The following is a 24,301-nucleotide window of genomic DNA, read 5'->3' as shown; positions in this document are numbered from 1 at the left end:
AAGACCCGAGGAAAAGTTGAAAGGCTGCACAGGGAAGTGAGAAATGAGAGACTCAAGAGCAAGTGTCACTAAAGGGGAGTTAAAGGCCCAGGACCTGACCCTGCTACTCACTGGCTTTGGGACCTTGGCTCGCATCTCAGTCCCTTAACCTCTGTGAGCATCAGTTCCTTCACCGAGTTGTCATCTCCACTTTAGGAATTGCAGCTCAGGGTCAGTGTTCTTCACAGCAATAAAGACCAGATGAAACAGTGGGTGGGGAAGTGCTTTGTTAAGTGGAAACAAATGTGAGCGCCCTGCAGGAAGGACGAGAAGACCGGGGTGACATGAGAAGCACCGCCAGGTCTGGGGTCTCTCCCGCTCTCCTTTGCCCCCGGATGCTGCCGCCCATCTGAGTGGTTAGAAAGAGGAAATACCTTCAGCCTGTGGGACTTGGGCAACAGCGAAGAATTTCTGGGCAGTGAGTGTGGGAGAGGTGATGGAACAGGTGTCCAGGGAGAGCCGGGGAATCACCTTCCTGGAGTGTGGGATCCATTTCCATGTGTCCAGGGTGATTTATGCAAGGTCTTGAGTGCACACCTGGGAAGGGGAGGCATTAGGCTTTTGTGGAAAGCAGATGATGAATGGTGCTCAGGAGAGAGAGACAACGGCCCTGACTCACGTGCAGGAGGAGGCCGGGCATCGACACACGGCACTGTGAGAGCCACAACCATGCCAGACGCCATGCCAGGGCCATAGGCAAGAGAGGAGTTGGCACCGCACCTGCCCAGAACCCTTCCCAGCCCTGAGACTCTAAATCTCCACAGTGGGAGAATGTGGAGACCTGCTGTCCTGGTTGTCCTTTTACAATCACATACGGTGATAAAATGCAAAGTATGGCAGCAGTGTCACCTTGTGCACTCCAACCTGTCTGGCCCGACACCTGTCAAAGGTCACGGCGCACATTCTAAGTGGCCTACAGCCACCTGACAGCAGAAACCTCCTGACTCGGCAGAAAATGTCCATTCTGGGCTTGTCAAGAGCCCCAGGAATTCTCCATTGGTCTATGTCACTCGGGGCCTCCCATCCATTCCAAGGCTGGGAATCCAGTAGTCAGGGAGATGGATAGACCTCTCTGCCTGTGACTTGCTGAGTGACACAGAGGATGAACAAATGACCACATTCTCTCCAAAAGGATGCAAAAACGGGGCACCAGGATGGTGTTAACACCCAGGCTACTGTGGAGGTGCTCGTCCTGCTCAGCAGGTGTACAAACACACCCAGTGCCTGCCACCCAGCAGGCCTCACCTGTCCTCCGGGGATGGCGTGGGGAAAGAGGGGCCCTTTAAGAACAGAACCCCATACTGCCTGCTGTGGTGAGCCTTCGCTCACTCAGAGGGCTGAGGGGAGGATGGAATGAGATCAAGGTTGTGAAAATACTTTGAAAAACCAAAAGGAACCGTGCGGGGTTAGCTGTTTTTAGCATTATATGAATCTGCTCTTCCAAGCTCGTAGAAGGGAGACAACCCAGGGGTGGGCCAGGTGACCCTAGCCTGCCTTTGACGCTGTACTGTGTGGAGTGAGACACTTCCTCTTTCTGAGCTTCTTATGAGCATTTGATTTCTCCAAGTCACACTTTCCTTACCTTGACAATAGGGGGAGGGACAGATGATTCAGGGTATCTCTTGCAGCTCAGACCTGTTGTATCCTGTTCACACGGCCCAGGTAAGAGCAGGGGCATCTTGCCAGCTTGTCACGACAGAAGGAGAACAAGATTGCAGGAAACTCGGAGGCCTGCCCAGACACTACCACCAGCATCTGTGGGTCTCGCCAGGCCTCAGTGCTTTTCTCTAACCAACTAGATCATGAGGCTCATGGCTCTCCAGGTTCACCACTGGCCCCAACAGTGTAGCATCCAATGGCACCAGCCCCTCCTAGAGTGGGAGGCCAGCCCAGCCCAGGTACAGCCCTAAGGAGCTCAATTGCACACTTTCTCTCTTATCTAGTGGCCTTGTATCTTTGTCCATTCTTGGCTCCGCTCTAGATCGGGGATGAGATATCCAGGCACAAGACAAGCCAAGAGTCTGCCTGCCCCCTCCCCACTCACCCTCATGTTCTCCCTGCCAGGGTTTACTCCGATGGGCGGAGACAACAGAAAATAGATGAAAAACTCCATTCTCTTTCTCCGGGTTTACCACTCTCAAGCATGTTCCCTTCAGGGACCTCACAAGAATGTCAAAGCATCCCTCTCCTCATCGATGTCTCCTCTGAGGGTAAAAATAAAATAAATAGCTCTGTGGATTTGGGGAGGTGGGCGGTGGGGAAATGGCACAGAAGGGCACTGGTGTGCTCATCACCCTGGAGATTAATCCAGGCAGTTGTCGATGAGCACCCGGGAGGAAGTCCCTGCAGGTTCACGCACTCTGCAAGCCACCGCCTGGCCTGGCCTGGTGCCTGCACTTCCTGGACATCAGCCCGGGCCTCCGAGCCAGGGCAGAACCAGAGAAAGGACAGCAATGGAGCCCACAATGTTTCTGGGGGAATCTCATTCTGCTGAGTCATAGACGTTTAGAATTCCATAAGTCTTTAAATCTCCCTCCCACCCAGGAACCTCCTCCTCCACGATCTCCCTCTCTGCAGTTCCTTTGACTCTGCTTTTCAACCTCCATTGGCAGGGTGCTCATGACCCCACAAGACAGCTCGTTTCCTGGTGGGACAGGCCTGGATGATAAACATCCCTCCGTGGACTGAAAAAAACTGCCTCCAAGGAGCCTGAGAAGTGCCCTCTGGAGTTTTATAGAATAAAATGTCTGCATGACTGTTACCTCCATCTTCTTTCAGCTCCATGGCTGTGGCACAACTTGTGACCTGGGATACCCCTTCTCAGTGACTCCACTCAGCAGCCCTGCGGGAGAAAGTACAAAGAGCAATGACAACCAGGGGAACCTAAGGTGCCCTGGGGCTCTGGCATTCTAACTCTATGACGATACAGAATCACCAAGACATAAACAAATTCAGCCTAAAAAACGGGCAGAGCCTCCAGCCCCATGCTCTTCTTGCCCTCCTGTCCTTGTCCGGTTTTTGCCCTGTCACTTCACTGAGGGAAAGTCGTCAAGGAGGTGGAGTAATAGAGGAAGACAATGACCAAGATAGAATCAAGTTCTGGGTTCTGGTCACCTCATCCTGCCAAATAACCAATGAACTCAATAACCGTGTGATCTTCATAAAGTTAATGTGCCCCTTGGCACTGTGGCTCAGTGACCATCCATGTGTTTTGACTCAGGATCATGGTGTCTGATAGATCCTCTTACCTTCTCATTGGGAGGACGTAAGAGTCACTGAGTTCCTCCCCAGAAATTAAGGGCTGTCCCATCTCCACCATCCCATCTAGATGAGGTCTGGGGGCCAGGGTGGTCTCAGATGTCTCTGAGAAGATCTCCACGTGTCCACAGAGCAAAGCTGAGTCTTGGGTGACATCCCAGGGTCCCTGAACGGTGAAACGAGTGCAGGGACAGGCGGCAAGCTACTAGGAGGGCTCAGAAGGAGGACAGACCCTATAGGTATCTTGGAGACCTGCTGGGGCGCGTTATCAGCCTGCGTGGGTCAACATATGCTATGGTAAAGCGGACAGCAGGGATTGGCAAATCCAGAGCCCCGTAGTGACCTGGAGGCCAGCATGACCACAGCACCACACTCTCGCATCAAGATGCCACGAAGGTGTGTTTCACCGTATGGCGGCTTTATTTGCATATCCTGGCTCCTGCTGGGCCCTCCTCCACCTTCCTGAGCTGTAAGTGCAAAAATGACTCAGACCGAGGCAGTGTTTCTGTCTAAGCCGCCTAAACTAAATTCAGCACAGATATCACCATCCCAGCTGAACTCCCCAGGCCTTCCAGCCACTCCTAACCTACCTCACATGTACGCTGAGAGACCTTCACCTTTTCTGGGGTCCCTTCTTAGAAGGGGGAGCAGCAGGCTGGTCTCACATGAACACATAGCTACCTTTCTGTGATTATGTCACAAGTTCTGAAAGACCTTCCTGGAAGGAATTGTCCTCACTGGCTGTCACAGTGGGATAAATTGTCCTCTCTCGATTTGTAAATGCCACCCCTCCCCACACGCTCAGTCCTGTGTTTGGGTCCTATGCCTGACTCCACTGTCTTCCCTACCGCCATGACTCTGGCCTAGCCAATCAAAGTCTTGGTGATGGCACATGACCCAAAACACACCAAAGAGACTCAGGATAGGAGCTTCTGGATGAAACTGTTGCAAAAAGACACTTGCCACTGGGGATGCTCAGCTGCCATTACCTAAGCTGAGAACTACATCCATTCTGTCACCATAAAGAGGAAGCTTCCCGAGGATGAAGCCAGTGCAGAACAGAGCAAAGTGATAGAGAGATTCACAATGCCATGGTTTGAGCGGCTGCATCTAACCAGAGCTTAAGTGGTGTTTCCTCTGAGCTTTAGATCTCTGGTCTGGAAGGAAAAGGGCTGATACTGTTCCCAACATCCTTCCCAGCTCCTCTGTGTGAGAACAGTGAGCCCTCCACTCTCCCTTCCCAACAGACAATCACTAAATAAACTGAGTCACCAACACCAGCCCCCAGCAGACTAGAGAAAAATCCTCCTATGAAGCAGAAACTGTGGGAGGACATAATGAATGGATTTAAAGAATCAAACAGCATAAATTTTGGAGTCTGGCAAATCTCTCTTGCTGTGAAACCATTGACAAGTTATGTGTATGGGGGAGGAGAGTTTTTATTTAATAACACAGGTAATTCACAAATACACCATTGTAAAAATTTTTAACTTAATGTAAAGAAAAACAAAAAAAAAAACAGAATAAATCCTGAAAAACCCCTTTAGTCATACTTTATCTTACTATCTCAACCCCACTTCCTTCCCTGAAGGTAATTTTAGTGCATATCCTTCCAGACATTTTTCTTTGTATTTATATAAATGCATCTACACACACATACATAAGTAGTTTTATTTTCATTCTTATATAAATGATGCAGCAGAAATCATATCATACTATGTATTCACCACATCATTACTTAATCCTGGACATACAGTGAGAAAATAGTTCCCAGCTTCCCTTGCAAATAGGTTGCGAACATGTGACTGAGTTATAGCCAATGGGAGTATGAGTAGATGTCACATGTCACTTCCAGCCCAAGGCAGTTATGATTGGGAATGGTTTCTTCACATTGCCTGTTTTTCATCCCCATGGCTAGAAGAAAAGGATTCTGAGATTATGGGATTACAAAATGGAGGCAACTTGGGTGCCAGGTCCCTGCTTAGAAGAAAGCCACACCAGAGAGTCAACTGGCCCACACTGGACTGTGACATGAGCAAGAAATAAACCTTGGTAGTGTTAACTCTCAGAAATCTGATGTTTCTATGTTACCAAAGAATAGCCTAGACTATCCTAATACAAAAAAATCATACTCTAGTTATTGTTCTGCATTTTTTTCCTTCTTAACAGTATGTATATGCAAGTCATTTATCTTCTCTTCATCACGATAATACAGAGCCATTGTATGAGGGGGAATTAATAGACAGCACTAAATGTAAATTCTCTGGAACTCAAGTAATCCTTTCCTCTTCCTATACTGCATGCCCTTCTTATAGCACCAACTAATATTCTGAAGGAAGCCTGAAACTTTGGGGTTTTGTTACCCCTCTTGGGAAACAAAATAGGTTCAATGCTTGCTTCGAGATGCTCTAAGAAGACTATCTTGTCCTTATAATAGCTCTTATGCTGGACCATCATCGGACGACAAATGCTACCACTAGCTATATATTCCTTTGGGTCTGGAGGCTTTAAGATTTCCTACAAATACTCCAGGGAACATAACACTCTAAACCTCATCTAGTTAAGTGGGGATTAGTGGTCCGTGCTGAGAATTTGATAATAACAGGGTGTGGGGTGGGTAATAAGAACACCAAGATAAGAAGGGAGTTGAAAGAACACAAAGTTCTTTGATTTTTCACAGTTCTATTTCATCAAAAAAAAAAAAAAAAAGGACATTTTTTTCCAGTAGAGCTCTAGTGTTTGTTACAGTCTGTTGTTTTCTAATTCTTGGGAAAGTGGTCACCCACACAGGGAATCCCTGACAGCATTCCATTAGCCAGAGTGTCCCAGTAACCAGAAGGCCCCAGAGATGTTCAGTAGGGAAGCATAATGATGATGAATCCTGTCCATATTGTTTATGATTTAACAACTGGTTTATTATGTAGGAAGTTCTGGGACACTCCTGGGAAACTATTTAAACAAATAATCTGCAGTTAAATGATCTAATAGAACAAGTGTTTTCAGGTTTTTGGAAGAGAAGCATGACCTAAAGCTATTCATAAACTCTTAGAATTGGAGGGTACTTTAAATGTCATCTAATAAGATCCCTTTATCATAGTAGTGAATAAACCAAGGCCTAGAGAAGTTAAGGAACTTTTCCAAGCTCAAAATTTGCATTCTTCACACATAGTCTTGCTACCAAAGGGTTGATGTCATTTCTACCACAATGACATCTCCCCAGTATTATGGAAAGAGCACTGGAATATGAGCCACAAGATCTGTTTCTAATGCAGGTTCTGACCCTCAGCAATGTATGACCTCAGCCAAGGGACTTTTAACCTTTCTGATCTAGGTCCACCAGTAAGCTTTTAGGAGCCTACCAATTATATGGCTCCCTTTGGAGGAAAATGGTTTCATGCAATCACTTCCTGCAAAAATTGCTATAGCTTATGCTTCAAGTGTTGAGCAAAATCAACCCTGCCACATTGTCACAACTTTTCTGGCCAGGGAGAGGAGAGTAGTCAAAGGCAACCACATATCAGCTCAGTGTGGGAAAGACCCATGACCTCAGAGATGGAAGAGTATGAAATCTACCCAGTAAGCACATAGGTATTGGAAGGTCTCTTTGGGATGCTTAAATGGTAGGTATAGTGAACTTGTTTGAGTATCTATCCAGCATCTCTCACTCTTTTCTCATTCCTAGGAGACTCCAGTTTTGTTCAAGCAACCATCCTCCCTCACTTTTCCTACACGCCTTCAGATGTGGGTTCTGAGTACACGAACCCAATCATAGCAGTCTCAGTGTTTGATTCAAGAACTCAGGTTTAAGCCAGTCAGCACATAGCATCCCCCTAACAACTATTATCTGTTCAGAAATGGGCACATGACTTAAGTTGGGCAATCAGGTAGAAGGGAAGAAATTTTCTTCCATGCTGGGGTAGAATTTTTGTTCCACACTTTTCCTATCTGTCTGTATGTGAAATAAGAAAACATATCAACCCCGGCAGCCATCTTGAAACTGTGAGGCAAGTTGGTCTGAGCCAAGACCAACTCTTAGAGGGGAAAGGAGCTGAGCAAATCACATAGAAATGGATCCAGATGAGCATATCTTGTCTACAGTCCCTCTTACCTCTAGACTTCCTTTATGTGAAATTTCAAATGTCTTTACCTCCTAAACAAGTATGAGACTTTCTGTTTCTTGCAGTTGGAAACATCTTAACCAATGGATGTGGTCATTTAAAATGCATATAGAAGACAAGTCCTTGGAAATCATGGTATATCCTAAATGAGGTTCAGAGATTGCCCCAGTGCCATTCGTCATAGTCCTGGAAGCACAGGGTCCCATGCACCATGCTGCTGCAGAGACCACATTCCATGCTACTCCACATTCTTTTATATCTCTGAAACAAACCACAGGAACTGAATTTGACCTAGCGTATCACTTATTATAACCTTTGAAGAGCCTGGTCAACATAGTCTCTAGCCCTCAGTTTCCATCTATAAAACAAGGTTGAAGATACTCATCCAACTGATAAGTAGTCTACCTGATAAGTCATTGGCCATTTCCAAAACTTCACCCATTTCTCTTCTAATCATCCTCTCTCTGTTCCCCTGGCTGTCTCAACCAAGAGCAAGGTCATATGCGGAGGAAACGGTTGGGGTGAAAAGCTGTGGTGCTAGAGCCACAATCTGAACAGGTAGGGTTTTGCTCTATAGATGACCACAGTCTCTGAGACACAAGAAAATTGATTAAGATGGAAGTGCATCACCCTTCTGACTCAGCCCACTGCCTGATGACACCTTGCGGAATGGGGCTAGGGCTCCATTTCTTACTGTGTGTCCTCTGACAGTCCTTTTGGCCTTTGGAACTCCATGCATTCCATCCCAGGGCCCAAGATGGTGCTGGAATGCAGCAAGTCACTTCTGCTCCTTCCCTGAGAACTTCTACCAGGTACAGACTAGGCCAGATTCTGAGAACAGGATCCTCCTAAGTGGAAGGGGCACATCAAATTGCACTGTATGCAGCTCTCACTTCCATCCCCCAGTTCTAAACATCTCAGCCAGGGGCCGCTGGGTAAGAATGAACACAGAAGGCAACCTTCTAGGGAATAAGAGAGCCAACAAAATCGCATGATGGAGACTGAGAGGCTTATACAAGCCTCCTCCTCTTCACCAAGGATGCGCGATGCAATCGCTTTTCTTCGACCAACCCCCCAAGGCAAGGCCTCCATCCCCAAAATATTCTTCCATTCCCTTGGGACAAGATATGACAGCACCGAGATGCTTTATCTGAAAAACAAGGAGGTTGGAATAGAGAATCACCGAAGTCACTTCAGACCACATATTCTTGGTTATAACGTCTCCTAGAAAGGAAATCATGAGACTCCTGGCATTTCAAATGTGAGCCAAGTAGCTTCTCTCTGGCCTCAGTGTCCTCTGCTCTTCCGTGGAGCTCTACCTGTCTCCCAGGGTCTACCCAGAATCAGAGGAGATGAGTAAATGTGAGAAATGAAATATAATCATTTCTGAGTCATCATTTTCATATTCGAATACTATGGAAATACTTCCTGGTGTTCCTCTCTCTCTCTGTCTCTCTCTCTCTCTCTCTCTCTCTCTCTCTCTCTCTCTCTGCCTCCAAGGAGCATGGAAAGGGGCTGACTTCCCACCCGGCTCTTCCCTCCGTGTTTTCTCTCTAATCTCAGCATTCTCAGGGACATTGGGACCTCTTTCCACAAGTCTCCCCAGTTGGGAAACACAACCCAGCCCTTCAGAAATTATCCCTCCTGCAAAGAACAGCCTCCACCAGCACTCTGGGGTTGGACTTTCACATGGGGCTTGCCTCCCCCAGGTCTCCTGCCCCTGGAGCAGCTGTGCGGGTATTAAGATGGGACCTTGGCAGTTCAGCTGTGGGTCACAGCAGGCCCTGCACACATCCCATGGGCTGTGTAGGCTCTCGGGCAGGCCTTTCTGCCCCCACCAGGGATCAGGGTGCACATCAGCCAGCTCCGCCTGGCTCCTGATCTGCCTTGGAATGCATGGGCCAGAGGGCAGCAAAGGCCCATGGGGCTAAGAAAACATATGCACCTCTTCCCATTCTACACTTTTCTCTCTTTTCAGCAGACTAAAGTTCAAGTCAGGGTCAGGGAAAGGGGGTTGCTAATGGAGCTCAGATTTCAGACACAGAAGGAGTTGGGAGGCTGTTTCTGAGCCTCTGTTTAAAGGCATCCTATAGGACATTTTCTCACTTTCCCAGTAATCGCGTGCTGAGAACCTGCTATGTGCCAGGCTCTGGGTCAAGGGCCAGGGGATACCAAGGCGGGTCCCACAAACCTCAGAGCGAGGGGACAGACCTATTCATGGTGTCAAAACTGCTAACAGTGGTACGTGGTAGGCGCAAAGGGCTGTGAGAGCTCTGAGAGGTGACAGCAGCCACGAAACATCTCAGAGGCTGTGGAGACTTACAGTCAGGCTAGTAAAATTGAGGTAGTAGGCAGGAGTTGTCTCTGATTTTCTTCTAACCATACAATAGTCAAGCAGAAATCCAGACACATGGTGGATATGGGTAGGGAGAATGAAAAAGAATACTTTTCATTATATCGTTCCTGAGGAACAAAAATACTAAGATATACAATCATAGTACATACTTAATCCTCCTCTTTCTTCTTTCTTCCTACTCCTACGCCTAGCCTAGCCAAAGACCCATTTTCACCAGCCCTTGCCAAACTATAAAAAGTTTGGTGATGCATGTACAGGTAAGGACTTAAGGGATAATCTCACTAAAGGGTGTTTGCATCTAAGTAGAGGGTCCTGAAATTTAACAATTCAGCCAACCTTTAGCGGAGATCCAGGCAAGGAAGGTACCCTGCCAGGTATCAGGAAATCAAAGGTACAATAGATAAGACATCTTTCCAAGATTAAAGTAAATTACACAAAAATACAAAGCCAGATGTTATAAGTCTAAGAAACTAAGAGTAAAATTGGGGATTTAGAGGAGGGAAAGCTGGGAGAATCCAGGAAGTTATCATGGGACAAGTGGCATTGAGATATATCTTGCTGTTCTTTGTACAGGCAGAGGTGGGCAAGGCATTCTAAGTGGAGGAAAAGACATGAACAAAGATAGAGAAGTGCATGCTGAGGTTTCCCCTTTCTTCTGGAGCTCAGCATAAGCATAAACAATCTAGACAAAATGTCAAAAAGAATACCAACAGTAGCTAATATTTATTGAGCTCTGACTCTACTTCAGGTACTCTTGATTTAATCCTCATGGCTGACTAAATAGATAATGTTACTCCACCCATTTTACAGATGAAAGAAACTGAGGCATAGGGAAGCTAAGTAACTTGCCCAAGCTTGCATCCCTTTCAAGTGGTGAAGCTAGGATTTAAATTCAGATCACCTGAACTGCCATATCACATTGCATATTGACTATTGTTTAAGGCTGTGTTTCTCAAACTATGTTCCATGAAATGCTGGTCTTACAAAATGCTAGCCCTCTCACCGCCCCCCAAAAAATATGTATTGGTCAAATGAGTTTAAGAAACTCTCTATACTGTACTGTACACCCTCTGGGAGAATGCACAACTATATATTAAAAGCTCTGATAACTCCTATCATAAAGAAACATGTTTAACTTTGTGTCACCCAGTGCTTTCCAAATTCATTTAACCAGAAAATTCTGCATTCATGTAGCACTTATTGACAACATAAGGCAGAGTCACCAACCGAAAATTCTTGGGAAATACTGCCTTGGGACATTTATTCCTCTCACTCCTTTGTTGTCGATGTGATTTCTAGGAGGAATAACAGTAGCTTCTATTCATTTACCTCTAGGGTTTTTCCAAGTGTTTTAACAAATACATTCTCACCTCGTAATATTTGAAGCTTTCAAACTATCTTTCACATTCCTTCTTTTTCCTTCTTTGAAGCAGACTTCCAAGAGATTTCAGTTTTGTAGGTATATCTCAGAAAGTTTACACCCATGTTTATGTTTTTTTTCAGATCCGAAGGGTGAAATATTCTAGTACTTAAAAAAAGAGCGAGAAATCCTTTTCTCCAAATAGATTTTATCAGTTTCTAGGAATTACTTTAAATGTGCTTATAATAGTAAATGTCAAAGATTAACGCTTTTCAACTCCCTTAACAGGTCTCCTCCCAGACATTTATTCTGATACAAACTACTTTCTGCTAAGGATTGCTTTACAAGGAACACAATTAATTTAAAAGTAAAACATTTTAAAAGAAAATGAGAGTTTTGGTTTTTTTAATAGAGCATTTTAATGGCTAAATGACTTCCCCTCCCAGAAATATTTCCATTCAAAAACAGAGTTTTGCTTAGCACAAAGGAATGGCTCTGTAACGTAGGGTTTCAGGCTGTAAGGGGAATATATGGGGAGGTGAGGGATGTTAATTGTATCCCTCAAATCACCTCACATAGGCAATTGCCATCTCTGTCTCTCAGGTTTGTTCTGATCATTCCTACCCTATCTATCTCCTTCTGAATTCTTGGAATGCATGGACATTGAAATTTGAGCGGGGGTGAATCCTGGCTCCATCACTAACTATCACTGGATAGTGTTTCTTAAACTACGTTTATCTCAGTTTCTTTATCACTCATTATAAAATAACACTGTTTAATAACACTGTGGTTTTGCAAGGATAAAACTGGAACAGATGCAAAGCATCTAGCACCCCGCCTGACACATAGCAGGCACCCAGTAAGGATGTGGATAGACATCTACCTTGGCAAATTGCAGGCAAGAGAGGCAACCAGGGGCCAAATGTTACTGCAGGGTCTCCAGGAGCGTGGCCTCTGAGATTTTTACTTAACATGGAAAAGTAGGTAAAGGCTTGTCTTCTCTCCCCATGGAAATCCAAGAGAGGACTCAATTAAGACCACTGGCTCACCACCCACCCCCATTTCTCTAGCACTGAATCCCATCATTCCACAATGACAGCTGTTCTGGGTCACATTCTAGGGAGCTTGGCCCTTGGAAAGGGAGGTTCAGGGAGTTCTTCGCAGCTGTGGCCCCAAAACCACACAGCGGAGTGGGGCACTGAGAGAGTAGACCGGGTTGGGGCAGGGGGGCCAGGAAGCCAGCGTGTTCTCAGACAAAATGCCAAGTTCAGCAGCCTGAATAAAAACCATCCTAACCCCCAAAGCCCAGAGGTCAACAACCGGAAATGGAAAACTACCAGCAATAAGTTGCTGTGGGCCGCAGTACCGCTGGATTTCAAAAGAAGCTGGACTGCATGAGTTCAGGCTTGATTTCTCCCTTTAGCTGCCCCCTTCTCTACTCCTTATAAGGATAAAAGGCTTTTGGTCTCAAATCGTGACTGTGAAGGCCCTGGAAAGGGGATGGGTTGCTGTCATGAGCATGGAATTAACCCAACAGCCCTTCCCTCTGCAATAGCCTCGCCCTGCAGTCAGGGTCTGAAACCCACCATAGCTATTTTGTTCCCCTTGGTTCCCCAGAGGCTGGCAGCTCTGGTTCCAGCCAGAGAGCCTGCATCCACTGTGGACTTCTTCCTCCCCACCAACCTCCACCTTGCATCCCCCAGCCTAAGAGAGCAGCCCTCCTCCTCTCTCCGTGCTCCTCCAGGAATCTTCCACAGGTAGTCTCAGGTGTCACCTGCAACCAGAGCTCCTGTCTGGCCTGCAGGACTTTGCACGGTCCCTGAGCCGGGCACCCCAGGCCCCAGCCAGAAAGCCGAAAGGCCTGTTGTTGCAGACATGAGGACAATGGGGCTGCCGGGCTGAAAGCATTCCAGTCTTCCACATTCAGTAGGAAGGGGTGTGTGGTGGGGAGGAAAGGTCTTTAATGCCGATGGTTTATGTTTTCCCAACCCAGCATCCCTCACAAACAGCTGTGTTTATACAAAACTAGAGGAGAGGGAGCAAGGGAGAGAAAGGACAGTATCCTAGGGATGACATCATTCTGTCTTGTCTGCTTCAACTCCCACCACTGTCAGCAGGAGAGGGGGGCCAGTGAGAGTTGCAGCGGGCTGGTGGATGTGCTTGGTGTAAGGACGTGCCGAGTGTTTATACGTGCATGTGTTTATTAGAGATCTAATTTTCCTATTCTCCACTCCGCTCCCTCCCCACTCCCTCCCAGAGCATCCTAATACATTTTGCAGAATACTGTTTTCCCAAGAACAGCACCTTCTGAGGAAAGCTAGATTTGGGGGTTTGTGTTCACTTCTTCTAATCTCTTTAACAAACCCCGTCTCACTGAAGAAAAACCTGACAGGAGGCAGAGTCATTAAAGTGAATTAAAATGCATCCAAGGAGTGATTAGCACCCAAAGCCATTCCCATATCAGACAAAGGCCCCTTTTATGCAGGCTCCAGCCGCTTGGAGTCCTGTAAGCAGAGATTAGGGAAAAATTCTCAGAACCTAGAAGCACTGGCTCTTTGGGAGCCAGGCCAACACAACCTACTCTGGCGAGACCTTAAGAACTCAGCTTCTGCTTAAGCTACGTTTGGCTCCTCAAGACTCAGACTGTAAGGGAGGGGGAGCTCCACAGGCACAAATATATTCCCCCACTTCATTGAGCCAGGTCTGTCCCTAACACAAATCAGTGCACAAGGCCCTCACCTGTTCTTAAACTTTGCCAGGAGACATAATGTGATCATCCCCCAGCCTCCTGCCTCTGTGCCTCAGGTAGGAAACCCTTCCACCAGCAGTCTAAGCATAGTCCCTTCTGAGCTCCATCATCTCATCTGCAGCTATCTAACTGAGCATCTACTTTGTGCCAGGCTGAGCATTACATGGTGTGGATGCAAAGAGATGGCCAGAATAGGATCCCTGCTGTCAAGGCACTTACTGTTTGAGAAAGACAGATATGTTAATTGCAAGTGCAATTAAGTATTATATGGACCTAGTGAAGGATGTCTGTAAAGATGTGGGAAGGGTATCAAAGATGGTCACTTCTACATCTGGAAGGCGCAGGAAAATTTCATAGTAAAGCTGACGCATGAGCCAAGTTTTGAAAGAGGAGAACATGCTCACTAGGTAAACTTGGGCTGGGGCTGAAGACCTAAAGGAGGAGGGAGAACATTCCAGGCAGAGAGTGCAGCATAACTAAAGGCGTCAGAGCATGACAGAGCATGTTGCCCTGAGTGGCCTTCAAGGGTTCTTCCCTAGAGGAGCAGCGCATCCAAGCAGCAATGTTGCAAGAGATGAAATGAGAGGTCGATGGAGGTCGGATTATAAAGGGCTTTGTGTGCCTATCTGAGGAGTTGGAAGAAATGTAGTCTTCAAACCTCAGAGCTGTGGAGGAGTATTAAGCAAGGAACATTCCACAGTCAGACATGCATTTTAGAGAGATCCCTTTGGGAGGTATCCAAGGCTGGAGGCAGAGAGACCAGCTGGAAAATCATTTCAAAGAACTCAGAGAAGAGTTGGTGAGGATTTAATGGGTGGTGGCGACAACACAGGGGTTGGAGAGGAGGAATACATATAAGAAGCATATTAAAAGAGGAAAACAATGGAAGAACCATTCTGAATCAGATGACTGGTGAGGGAAATGGAGGAATCTGGAATTACTCCAAGGCTTGGCAGCTGGATGATATAACATCAGTTCCCAAAACAGGGGCGTCAGGGAAAGAAGGCTATTGGGGAAAAAGCAACTGTCACCTCTTGAGCACCATCTTGGCCTCACCTCTGACGGCAGCCAACGCTTCAGCCGCCAGTTCTGGGTAGCTTCCACCAGTTCTGAGTAGATGCAACGTGGAGGCACCCCACCTGCAGCCTGTGTCCCTTCCCTGGGGCTCTTTGCACTGGGCTTCTCTAGCCTGCAGTGGCTTCCATGCCTAAGGGAACCACTGGAGGCTCACGTGAAGTGCAGGAGAATTAACACCCAGTGGGCACCCAATAGAGGATGAGAGCTGATGGAAGAATACTTCATCTTCGCAGAAGGTCCCAGAGGCTGGATCACCCAGTGGCCAGATCTTTATATCAGATCTCCCTCCTTCCTGTTTCATTCTCCTTTTCCCTCACTCATCTTTGGGAACATTTTCCCACATAAACTATTCACACATGGGATGGTTAATCTTACATGTCAACTTAGTTGGGCTACAATGCCCAGATATACGGTCAAACATTTTTCTGGATGTTTCTGTAAGGATGCTTTTGGATGAGATTATCATTAAATCAGTTAACTTTGTATAAAGCTTATTACCTCCATAATGTGGGTGGGCCTCATGCAATCAGTTGAAGGGCAAAATAGAATAAAATAACAGACTGCCCTCTCCCAAGCAAGAGGGAATTCTGCCAGGAGATGGTCTTCAGATGTGAACAGCAACATCAGCCCTTCCTGGGTCTCCAGCTTGATGGCCCACCCTGAAGATTTTGGACTTTCCAGTCTCCTTAATGGCATGAGCTCGTTCCTTAAAATAAATCTCTTTCGGGCTTCCCTGGTGGCGCAGTGGTTGAGAGTCCGCCTGCCGATGCAGGGGACACGGGTTCGTGCCCCGGTCCGGGAAGATCCCACATGCCGCGGAGCGGCTGGGCCCGTGAGCCATGGCCGCTGAGCCTGCGCGTCCAGAGCCTGTGCCCCGCAACGGGAGAGGCCACAACAGTGAGAGGCCCGCGTACCGCAAAAATAAATAAATAAATAAATCTCTTTCTAAATACACATCCTATTTGTTCTGTTTCTCTGGAGAACCCTAACACGATACATAAGTCTCTGTTTCAGGCTCTGCCTTCTACAGAGCCCAGCCTAAGATAGGGGAACAATGTTGACCTTGAGATTATTATGGGACAAGGAGATGAAAATGGATACCCAACTGGGGGTACCAACAAGAGGAATGTGGATTTAGGACTCACCCACGTGAAAATGGTACTTGAGGCCAGGAGGATGGATAGAGGGAAAAGAGAGATGACATAGATCCTGCAAAGCCTCTAGATACCATGTTAAATTCCTTGCCTTCACCCAAAATGAATTAACTCAGCTGCTTTGCACAAACGTACTCAAATATTCTGAGAGAAGGAAATATTTTAATGACAAAATATTTTAATGAGGAAATCTCATTAAAATAAATAAAAGCATCATTGTACCCATAAAATATGAACACATATATGATTCTTACAAGGGTCACAATTTCAACTTGAAATGTTTAAAAACAATTGCACTCTTTCACCCAGTCAGTCACTTGATATCAGTCTATCTGCAGCCATGAGGCTACAGTGGTCACACTGGGCTACATCTTAGTCTCTATCCCTTTTCTGTATTAGCCATATCTTTCTGGCCCCCAAAGCAGTGGAAAGCACAACTTTGCTTTTGGAATAGGATTCTTTTTGTCTTAAGCTAACCCCTACTCCAAGACTCCGCAATGGCATTATCCCTCACACTGGCCGGATGGCATCCTGGCACGGACTGCTGTGGGAATGGCTACACGGACTGGAGTCCTAACCTGGCTCCAATTGCTGGCTCATCCTGCGACTCTAAGCATGCTGCTGCCCTTCTCTGGACTCAGTCTTCTCACATAGGAAATGGGAGAGTGAACCAGAGGCTCTTTACATCCCTTTTATATCTAGAATCCTGGCATTCTAAGATATCACATGCTTACTCCCTGCATATCACTCCCTTCTGGAGAAGCTTGGGGTAACATCCATTATGCTCTCCTCCTCGCCATTGGTGTCAGGTCCTTTGATCAACTGATCACCATGTGCTCAACCCAATACACATCCCCTACACACACCTCACACACACACCCCTCATACATCTATATTCACTACTCCATGGTCTGTATCCACTTCAGTCCCACCCCTACATAGGAAGGTTCTGGAACAGGTTGCAGATGTGAAAACTCAGAGAGAAGGAAGAGGCAACAAGTATGCCAATGAAGAGTTAATAAAGGTTTCCCCAACCTACCCCTTTAAAAAATGGAAAAGCTATTTGTCTTTTATAGTTTACTTAGCTACTTCATCAGCCATCAGAGAAACCCCTTTTCTTATTTAGTTCTTGGAGGAATCTTGACTCACTTTCATCTTTTAATTATTTGTACTTATTTTAACATCTGTGCACATTCTGCAGGCTTTGACCAAGAACCTACATTCCCAGGCCAAGAATCTTACTGGTAATGATCAGAAGGGAAGGAAGCCATTCCTTCCAGGATCCTGGCTCACTGACATGGCCAACTTCTGAATGTTTCCAGGATCTGGCCAAGGAGCCCATTGTTCCCTGATCACCTCATCTGAAAAAGCTCACTCTCTCAGTTTCTATCTCAGTCTGTTGTTTCCCTCCCTCATAGCACCAATTTGGACATATATACATTTATACTTTTGTTCCATTATGTATGCTGCTTGACTGCAAGACTGCTATGGAAAGGTATCTGTTGAACCACTGCATCCTCAGCTCACAGCACAATGTGTGGCATATAATAGATGTTCAATAAATGCTTCTTGAATGTTGATTCATGAAGCAGCTGGACCAAAAATGCAAGACATTAAATCTTAACAACAGAATTAACAGCCCTCAAGTTTCAGCTGTTCTCTCACTTGTGGACGAAGAAAACGAAAATGGGCTGAAAAACATCCAAGTTATGAGGGTCTTGAGGCCCTGGAGCAAGTTTAAATAGAAGAAAAGGCCCTGGACTAAGAGCCAGGAAGTCTGAGTTCAAATACCAGCTGTTTCTTGATCAATGCATGACCTTGGGCAAGTATCCTCTTCTCCCTGGGTCTCTATTTCCTGTAGAACGAGGAAATTGCACCTGATGAGTATTTTTTTCAAGGTTTTTTAGCAAAAGAACTTCATATTTTATAGAGCAGATCAAAGTAGCATTTCATTAACATACAATATTTCCTAAATTCAAATGCATAATATTTACTTGTTATTTATACAAACCGTGCACCTGATGAGGCTATTTTGATAAATACAAAAACATCATATCCAGATGTATGAATAAAAACTGACACCTATGTTCAATTTAATTACAGAGTCTCAAAATTCAGATTCACACAGATAGATAGTTTAAAAGTGGTTACTCTTCAGATAAACAGTTCTGATTTCCAGTATGCACCTCAAAGCGTAACCTGGTAAGGCAGAGACTGGTAAGCTGATAGACTACATTTCCCAGAGTCCCTCACAGTTAGAAACGGCCACGTGACAGATTTCTAGCCAATACCACGCGGAGGGTGCGCGCAGACCCCAAAAATCTCTGACACACTACCTTTCAGCTCTTGGCCCCTCTGCTGGCTCAACGCAGAGGAACACAGAAAACTTGGAAGTCCTAGGTGAGAGATGGTGGAACCATGAGACGGAAGGAGCCTGGGTCCTCACAACTCTACTGGAAGGACAGCTGACCAGCACTCAGAAATACCAATTTTAGGCTTTATTCTTCTAATGTACTTGATCTATAGAATAATTTTTTACAGCAACTAGCATTACTCTAACAACCTGGCAACACAAGTTAGTTTTTTGGAGTTCTCAAATCCATTAAAATGGGGTGTTTTTACTAGAGCTTTCAAAATAGTTTTTTTTTTTTCCAGAATGAAATGGGAATAAAATAAATGCTTGCGGTATCCCTGAAACTCCCTCATGACGCCCCAGATCTTCATGAAACATAGCTGAAAATCACTGAACAAGATCTCCAGACTAGAGTCAGTGCTTAGGGAGAGAGTCTACCCCCCATTGTATGGATGTGGCCTCTGCCAAAATGCCAGATGTGGACGGTTGACAGCTTGGCTTTCTGACTGCTAGACTGTCTTGTCCATCCTGTATCATCATGCCTGGGTCCCAAGGTCTGATGCTGGGGGAAAAAAAAGCCAACGTTTTATTGTTGAATATTTTTCTAATTTTCCAAAGGGAAAAATTATATTTGTCTTTGTAAAAGAAGAAATAAAGCCCTTCTGCCTCTGAAATAAAACAGCATCTAAGAAAATCCAGGGGACACACATGATACTTCTAGCTTAATTTTTGCATATTTAGGGCAGTAAGGGCCTTCTTTAAAGAACTTTGGCTCTAAGATCTTATTTCTTTTAAATGTAGTATCATGCTAAAAATGGCCTGAACTGTCTGTCAAGCAATGATACTTTGTTTGGAAGGTCCTTCAAAGCAAAGTCAAAATTAATGCATTTTTTTTCATGTGTTCTACTTATTTCCAAATACATTAATGAATGGCACTTTGATGAATCTCACAATTACTAACCAGAACAAAAAGAAGCAAGACCATTTTCTTCTGCCGTGGTCTTCCTTCAGGAACCATCATGCTCAGAAGCTGGGACATGGCCACTGTGATCTCTGCAGTGCACAGTCACTAGTAAATGGATGCCACACCCATGCACAGATCAGAAGCTCCCAGCCCTAATCTAAAAGCAGAACTACCCCAGGAACTTTTTCTAGGCTCCTAAGAAGGCCAGTCTCTGTGGTCGACAAGGAGAAGATAGCAATAGGGAAAACCTTGACATTTCCCAGATTCTAAATGTATCTTAACTTAATAATGTTCACCTCTAGAAACAGTACATGCTATCAGTCTGCAGGGAATTTAAGACCTCAAAGAGCCTCCTCTCTTCGAGCTTAAGAGCCTTGAAGAGAGGAATTAGCCTATAGGATAAAGAAGAGATTCAAAGAGACTTTGAATTTGGGCAACCCTAAGTTTGAATCCAATGCTTTGCATGTTGCTGTGTGACTTTAGGCCAGTTACATAACCACCCTGAGCCAGCCAGCAGCTTACAATGTGAAAATGGCAACTGGAGAGGAGCTCAGGGTCTAATTCGGTGCAACCCTGAGACTTCATGCCCACCCGCAGGTCCTCTGATCCCCACTAAGTCTCACTTTCTCCCATGGTTCTAAAGTACTCCACTAAGTACTGAAAATTCTAGAAGGAGAGGATGCTCTGTCCCCGCTGGCCAGAGACTCAGAGCTATTGAGTTCTTGCCCATTTCTGTGGTAGAAGGGGAGGGGTTGTTTTCCTTTCTCTTTTTCTCTCCTTTTGTTTTTCTTTTGCAGAACACTTGAGAAGCATGGGGAAAACAACCTTTGTGAGCTCCTGTGAAGATGTAACTCTAGATGGCCTCCCAGCTGGTCCAGCCCTGCCGAGTGTCAGGCAGGAGACCACAAAGAGAAGGGGGGTTTCCTCACAAAGGAGGCATGGGTCTCTGGGAGTAGACAATCCAAGGTTGAACCAAAATAAACTTGTCATAGTCTGAATGCTGGGACAGGCAAAAATGACTCGTAGTACATAAGACCACCCCTCTCCTGGGCCAGACTAGAGATCAGTGCCTGGAGAGAGGGTCTAAAATGGCTCGTGTCTTCCCTCCAGTGTATGGATGTGGCCTCTACCAAAATGCCAGATGTGGATGGTTGACATGTTGGCTTTCTGACCGCTAGACTGTCTTGTCCATCCTATATCACATGCCTGGGTCCCAAGGTCTGACACTGCAGAAAAAAGTAATTTATTGCATCCTCCTTCTGGAGGGATTATACCCATTTCTATTTCTCCAGATAGTCCTCATACCAGACTCAGTTTTCTTTCTCTCCAGATCTGCTTGACCCCACCTGCCCCGGACCTGGGTTGCTTGCTCAGTGGAGAGTCTTGGCTACCATAGCTACCTTACCTCATCTTCTAAAACTGCCAGCTGACTCAGCCTCCCCAAAGGGCAGGAGCTGGGTTTCAGTGAGGCCTCCAGCATGTCTGTTCTGGGGTGAGTGTTCTGGTGGTTATGGAGCCTCGGCAACTCCAGCACTCAGGTCTGACCCAGCTGGATTCACGGAGGGGTAAACTCTGAATAATGAGAGGCAAATGATGGAAAGGGTCTGGCCAATAAATCTTCTTCTCTGCTCTCCAGAGTCGAGTCTCCTAAGGACTGTTCCAAGATAGTCCAAGACTATTCCTTACATTCTCTCCAAAGACTTCGCATGTGCCCAGATGCCTCACTGCTTGTCTTCTTGTAAGGCTGTGGCCAACTCCTTAGGCACCACTTTGTATTTTCTTTCCCTCCTTCCCTGCCTCATCTTTATCCCTTACTCTTGCTGGCCTCGGAGTGTACTCTGCAAAACAATGTTAGCATGCTTGCCTCAGGCTCTGTGTTTAAAGAATGTAGCCTGAAACAGCCCTCATTATAGCTTCCCTCTCCCTAGCTGGAGGAAGTAATTTAGGCAGACTGCCTCCCCCCACTTGGCTCTTCTATTTCCTCCTTCTTCAAATTGTATGCCTCCCAAATGGAAGTAGTGTAGTATACCTCTCCCGCTGTTACACCAATGAATTATATTACTTTTTTTTTTTTTTGCTTCATTTATTTTTGGTTTTATACCTTGAACTTGGAGTTTTAGGATGCCCTTGGTGGATTTATTCAAAAATAAGACATAAATCCATGTAGTTGCCTTTCCAATGATCTATCTAGAAAGAAGTAAAATCCCATTCCCATAGACCCTGAACAAGGTCTGCATCTGTGCAGCAAAGAAAACCCAGGCCGATAGCTTCCAATGGCAGAGTTCACCCTGGGATAGCATTTCCCAAAGTCTGATCCACAGAACACTAGTTGTGTGGGATATTAAAAATTAAATGGTTCTATTCTCAAATACACTTGGGTGCTTAAAGGTTAAACCAAATTAAGTAGTTCCCCTTACCCTGTAGGAATTTTGAGATTTTACTACAGTGGTGTATAATATTACCCTCTAAGAGAGGAGTCTGAACCTTTTTCAGAATTTACTGGGACACACGTTTGTTTTTTTTTCCTGAGCATCTCATAGGATTGATGCTGAACAAAATACTCAGTTCCTATGCTTACTGATGTGGTAGAAATTCTAGACACACCAGCTTTGGGGAAGAATTCTCTCTACTCTTCAGACTTTAAATTACAGAATCTTTGGGTCCCTGTTAAAATACCATGGCTGTATATAATCAATCTTACTCTACTGCCCCTTGGGAAAATATTAGAAGTCTACTATCTAGAGACCTATAGAACTAAGAAAGGCTGAGGTTAACCATCAAGAACTAATCCTAGGCAAAGCCTACTTCCTTCTTCCTATTCTCTCCCATCCACAGAATGATTTTTATTCATGATCTGCCAACTTCCTTTCCACATAATGATACAGCTACTCTCGCAACAGCAGGCCCAATAATAACCACTGTCAACCTGACTAAGCAAATCCCAGCAGGAAGAAGAAACTGAAGCACAGCTCACCTTCCCAGCCTGCATATTTCCCACACATGTCCCCACCCTTACCCAACCCAACTGAGATCGGCAGGCATTAAAGGTTCAAGGCATTCTGTTCTCCTCCCCGCCCACCAGTGCTCCCTAAAATCACGTTTCAGTTCTAGGATTAGTAAAGTGCAACCAGAAATTTTGCTGCTGTTAGTCCTGGGGGTTAAACATGCCATCCCCGCATAAAATCTTGGGAGTGAAGGCTCAGTAAGCAAAGCAAGGCCAATGACTCCCACCCCTCTGGTAATAAGCAGCGGAAATGAGCGGTTGGGGAAAGCCAGTGCCCCACATAAATCCACGTGTTAGCAGACCTGCGTGCAGGGAGAAGGCTGAAATGCGGGACCAGGACAGAGCATGAAGCTGGAGATTCACAAGAAGGAGGGTCTATAGAGATCACCTAAACAAGCTCCTACATTTTACACAGAAGAGACAGAGGTGCAAAGAGGCACCCTTGCTCGCCCAAGGCCACAGCATGCACCAGTGGTTGAGCCGGGAGAAGGACCCCAGGCTAATCTTCACAGAGCAAAATCCAGGGCAGCTCAGCCAAGCTATTTTGAACAAAAGCGTTTCTTTTGGTCCCTTAGACATTAAAGTGTGCCACCTAAGTTTGGGGAGCCAGTGACACCAGCAATGGAATAAAAATTGCAGAGTGCAGATGTTTTTTAATCTCCCTTTGGGTCCTCCTTCTCTAGGGGCAGGGGAGGTATGCAGTACTAAGATGGGAAAATGATGCTAACATTCTTAGGAGGAAATTTGAAAGACAATCTGCATTCTAGATTCTCCCATCACAGTCAGATAACTAAGCCTAATTTAACAGTTTAATTACAGGGAATAACTGTTGGAATATAGAACAAAGAGGAGGAGAAATAAGAAGAACTTTGAGCTAAATTCCTCTCTGGTCTGACTAAGCAGAATACCCCTCCTTTCAACACTCGGGGACCTGTAGTTTCCCTTGGAAACTAGGCCAGATCCCACTCCTGGGCACCTCAGAATCTAACCCAAATAGAGGGAAAGACATCTATTTTGTGGCCTTTATATTTCTATATAAATTCTTGCTTGGTCATGCCGGGCATAGGAAAGACAGGCAGCACTGTGAGAATAACCCAAACCCCAGCTAGTGGGAAAGTTGTGCAGTGTCCCAAGCAGTCCCTCCGATTCCAGCCATCTGGAAACCCTGCCCCGTCTTCTGACAGCTTCCCAAGCCCTGACACACAGACTCAGCACAGCACTCGTGCTCTGTGACTGAGCGGAGCGTGGAGGGAGCTACGGAGCCACGGTAAGCGACAGCTCGCGCAGCCAAGGAGTGTTCCCAGAGGTCCATTCCCAAAGTCACTTCTTATTTCCTGTCCTCCTGCGGGACTGGCGTTCAGATGATCCTCTCATCTCTGGCTTTTGGAAAAATACAGCCAGGGAAAAAGAAAAAAAAAAGTACCCTGCCAAGCCAGCATGCTGTCAGCACCGTCCCCAACCTAGTGTGGAAACTGAGCCTCACACAATGTTCCCCTGAGGAAGCCCGAGGGCTGGGGACCTCACACACTCCACGGGTTTTACCAAGGGAAGCCAAGGTCATTTCTATCTAATGTGCCTTCTGTTTCTATGACTCAGGGACCCCATGATCTATGGTTTGATGGCAAACAAGACAAGACTGACCAACATCTCCCAGAGTATTTCATCAACCAAAACCTAGATACACTCAAACACATCAAATGGTACCTCTGCATGTATATTTTTTTTATTTTTATTTTTTTTATTTTTTTAACATCTTTATTGGAGTATAATTGCTTTACAATGGTGTGTTAGTTTCTGCTTTACAACAAAGTGAATCAGTTATACACATACATATGTTCCCATATCTCTTCCCTCTTGCGTCTCCCTCCC

General features: G+C 45.8%; 1 long non-coding RNA gene across 1 annotated transcript; it reads right to left on the bottom strand.

Moving 5' to 3' along the window:
* Positions 1 to 213: 213 nt before the first annotated feature.
* Positions 214 to 17,943, bottom strand: LOC114487260 (uncharacterized). The gene is made up of 4 exons (XR_003682217.1): positions 17,903 to 17,943; positions 2,802 to 2,881; positions 414 to 576; positions 214 to 293 (listed from the first exon to the last, which is right to left on the bottom strand). It is a non-coding gene; the product is annotated as an uncharacterized lncRNA (long non-coding RNA).
* Positions 17,944 to 24,301: the final 6,358 nt, after the last annotated feature.

Source organism: Physeter macrocephalus, chromosome 2, assembly GCF_002837175.3.
Source record: "Physeter macrocephalus isolate SW-GA chromosome 2, ASM283717v5, whole genome shotgun sequence".
In the NCBI taxonomy this organism is placed as follows: domain Eukaryota; kingdom Metazoa; phylum Chordata; class Mammalia; order Artiodactyla; family Physeteridae; genus Physeter; species Physeter macrocephalus.
The sequence above is the reverse complement of the archived record's forward strand: the minus strand, read 5'-3'. Positions and strand labels throughout refer to the sequence as shown.